Source organism: Belonocnema kinseyi, chromosome 8 (genome assembly GCF_010883055.1).
Source record: "Belonocnema kinseyi isolate 2016_QV_RU_SX_M_011 chromosome 8, B_treatae_v1, whole genome shotgun sequence".
Taxonomy (NCBI): domain Eukaryota; kingdom Metazoa; phylum Arthropoda; class Insecta; order Hymenoptera; family Cynipidae; genus Belonocnema; species Belonocnema kinseyi.
This window is the reverse complement of record NC_046664.1, coordinates 133,160,832-133,164,989: the sequence shown is the minus strand read 5'-3', so window position 1 is coordinate 133,164,989 and position 4,158 is coordinate 133,160,832. Positions and strand designations below refer to the sequence as shown.

The window sequence follows — 4,158 nt, the reverse complement described above, 5'->3', positions numbered from 1 at the left end:
ACTAAATATTCTTTAGGTATCTTACTTTCAAATCATCCAGCTAGTACGGTAGCTGATACTTTTAGTAAAAAATTCATCTGTATTTACGTGTCATTAAAAGCAGTATCAACAGATCAAGGAACCGAATTTCTAACCAACCTGCTAAGGAAAATAGTCAAATGATTTAAAATCAAGAAATTCAGTAGTACAGTATTTCATCCAGAATCTAATGGGTCACTTGAGAGGTCACATCATGTTTTAAAAGAATATTTAAAACAGTTTATCAATAAAAACGAAGAATCAGATGAATGAATTGAGTTAGCTATGTTTTTATATAACAAAAGTGTACACGAAGTAACTAAATGTACTCCCTATGAACTAGTTTTTTGGAAATAAGCTCGTCTACCATCTTGTGAGCCCCCTATGATGAAAAAAGTAACCCACAAGATTTCAAAGTAGGAGATAGCGTTTTTCTTTTAGAAGGCGGAGATTTAAAAAAATTAGTAAATCAGTATTCATGACTTTATGAAGTATTAAAAACTTTGGGCAAAGGCAATATTAAAATACTGATAAAAAATAAATCCAAGGTCGTCCATATTAATAGACTTCAAATTTCACATATAAGACATTCCAATAAAAATTAATATTAAATAAAATTTATTCAGATTGAAAATTTAAGAATAGAATGAAGACACGAAACGTTAACAACAAATTCTCTCAATCAGCAGATTGTATATGAAAATAGAAACAAAACACCGTCAGAAAATAGACACCTTCTGCAAACTAATCGTCAAACACGTAAAAAATATACGGCCTATAAGGTAAGTGTGCCAGTTATCGAAAGCTTAAGGCGAATTTCACATTTCAAATACTTAAAAAACTATATTAAACATATGTAAAGCTTAAAAAAATGGGTTTTATCGGATAAAGTGTACCTTTAGAAAGATAAATTACGTATTATTTGTAACATATCATATTAGAATGAATATTATAAGAAGTTCGAAGTTATAAATAAGAGAATACACGGGTTATCGGCAAGTCAGAAATCTGGCTGCTTCAGTTATCGGCACTTCGATATGTGAGTGATCAGCAATAACATTTAGGAAAAAACATTTTTGCTGAGAACGAAGAACACCACAGCTTACTATATATAAAATATAGCCCATCTGCTGATAACACATGCATTGACGAAGACTGGCACATTTACCTTAGGCATATCTAATTTTTAAAGGAATATTCGAACCAGATGATTAGAACCTTCTAATTTGGTTCCGAATGTTAGGAAATGAAGAAACAGTAATTTCCTTTCAGAAAATGAACCATTTTCCTTTTTTTATTTTAACTTTTGAGCTCCTTATGTTCTTTGAGAAACATTTACCCTTCTAATATTAATGCGCGTTTTCTTTACTAGGATCCAGTCACCGAGAAGCAAAATGAACAGAGGAAATGCCTTTTTCCTGCTATCTTTACTAACAACCCTTTTAAGTATTCTAGCTCATGAAACAAACAACCATTTTTTAAAAACTAAATTTGAAAAACACGACAGGTCTCTACTTTGAACCTTTAAGCCAAATTAAGATAATTAGAGAAGACTATCACTTTATATCATATTTAAACACACAACAAATTTCGAAACTAAAACGATATTATGCGACATTTACTCAAACATAATTTCGCACTATGAAAATTTGAAAAAAATATATAATTTTTGTATTAAAGTAGCTCATGAATATCAACTTAAAAATCAAGAAGACAGCTAAACAATAAAAACTAACGAAATAACAGACCCTTTCAATGATATAATGAACCTTACAAATGAAAACGATCAAATAGCCAGAAAAAATATTTAAACCTCAATTTCAGTATTAGGAGCAACTGCAGTCTAATAAATAAATTTTGAACAAAACAACACTTAAGTTTATGAGCACCCTCTACAAGACAAAAAAATCGCTAAAATTATAAATAACATGAAAAAGTACAGTACTTGGATCTTCAAACACCCCAAATTAAAAATAAGCTCATAACTTTTTGTCACTGAATGGCTCGACGACATGCATGAACTTTTATCTCTTTACATAGGAACTCTTGAACAACTTATCGAAAATCTAAAAAATACAAGCAATAAACTGTGGATCTTATCACACCTTTTTACTATAACAAAACTTCCAAACTATGAAAACGATTTAACTGAGAGACTTTCTGAAATTTTCAGAACTCCAACTTTTTATTTTGGTTTATAACCTAATTTTTCTAATTACATGCCCAACAGTTGTTTTCGAATAATTCTAAAACCTCAATATGGACTGTTTATGCAAAAAAAAGTTCTCCAGTGACAATCCAGACAAAAATTCCTCATTAATTTTATTTTCCCTCACATGGACCATAAAGCGCTAAACACTCCCGCACAATTTCTGAAAACATAAAATCATCACAAGACATACTTCTTCTTTCTTTTCTTATTCTCGCGGCATAATAGACACCAAATCAACGTCTGTCATATAAAAACATTTAAACTTGTCTCAAATCAACTAAAACCACCTTTAAATAAATAAAATGTAAGCAAACCAGCTTACCAGCTGACACTCAAGAATTCCCGTCCTTTCTTTTGTCAATTATTCCGACAAATCCACAAAATAATTTAATCCTCAACCAATCATTAGATATTTCTTTTATGACGAAATATTATCTTATGTTATTATTGGATTAAAATCATATATTTCTGTCTTTTATTAAATTTGAATTCACATAAACAAACTTTTCTTATATAACTATTTTTGCAGTATTATTTTCTCTCGCACCACTAATTTTTATTCATACTTATAATTTTTAACTGAACCATAAACATTTCGCTGTTTCACATTACACCCGCAAGTAATAGCACTTTATGAACACAGATTAACAAAATTACGTAAATGCATCAACTGTTACAAAATATCACATCCTAGAGCAAGATTAATTTATAAATGTAAGATGTACATTCATTTCATTCACTTATTACAAAGAGTACACATTCCTGTGGGAAAACATTAATAGTTGTAAAATAAATAAAAATGTACGAGAATCGGACATAAATATTCACGAACTTTTATTCAAAACTTATATTAAAAATGTATTCGATATCAGAATTCATAAATTAAAATAAAATTTAAAAAATTTGACATCTATCATATCTAAAGTATTGATATAATTCTCACCTACCTTTTATTACTTTATTGTGAAAATCCTTTCTATTTTCATTTTTTCAAAACATCATGATGCGACCCGACGAATCGATTGTTATTCATGAGGAATCATATTTAGAAAATTCAAACTAAAACCTGTGAAGACATTTCTTTAACCTGTATTATTTCACAAATATTCTGAAAGTGAAGAATTCCACGTGAACAAAAATACTAAACATCAAAAAAATTGTCATGAAAAATTAAGTTCTCTAGGTCAAACATTCTATCGATTATCAAAGAGCATTCTATGAGTAAACTGCATTTGGTAAATGAAGAACGTATTTCACGTTCTTGTATACTTAGATATCCTAAACAGAGATTATGTAAAACAACGTATTCGAATTTAAGAAATATACCTATAGTATGCTAGCTGAAGAAAAGAAATCCGCATAATAAAAAAACAAAATGAAACCGCTAACGGACATTTGACTCAGTTTTCATATTTCTTATTATTATTACAAATATTATTTTTTCAGAAATTGTAAGAAGTAAAAATAGCAAGAAATATCACTACTGCTCCTAAACCAGTTCAAACCTTGAATGAAATAAGTGAGAATATAAATTTTCAAAACCTACCTACGAAATCAGAGAAATAAGTGAGGCAATGTTTATAGTGAAATATACTATATTTGAAAATAATAATGTATACATTAGCATATGACAAAAAGCACCATCCAAGAAAAAGCAAAAAAAAAAAAATTGCAGCACAAAAATTATTAGAAGCCCTTGACAAAGATTATGTATTCAGTGAAGAAACATCAAATCTATATTTAAATTCTACTATACGTCGAGATGAAATTAATATAATTGGTTCAGGTCCGTTTAAATTGTTTAAATGGACTAATGCTTGCGAAAGATGTCATGAAAGATGGCACCGATCAAGTTATTGTAATCGACCTAAGTGAAATAAAAATTTTAAAGATAATTAGAGAATATGTGATATCTTATAAAACACTAT

The 4,158-nt window shown here is 28.9% G+C and overlaps 1 protein-coding gene across 2 annotated transcripts in view; it reads right to left on the bottom strand.

Moving 5' to 3' along the window:
- Positions 1 to 4,158, bottom strand: part of LOC117177735 (protein NDRG3-like) — a 443,874-nt gene that overhangs the window by 15,003 nt on the left and 424,713 nt on the right. The gene's annotated exons all lie outside the window — the stretch shown is intronic.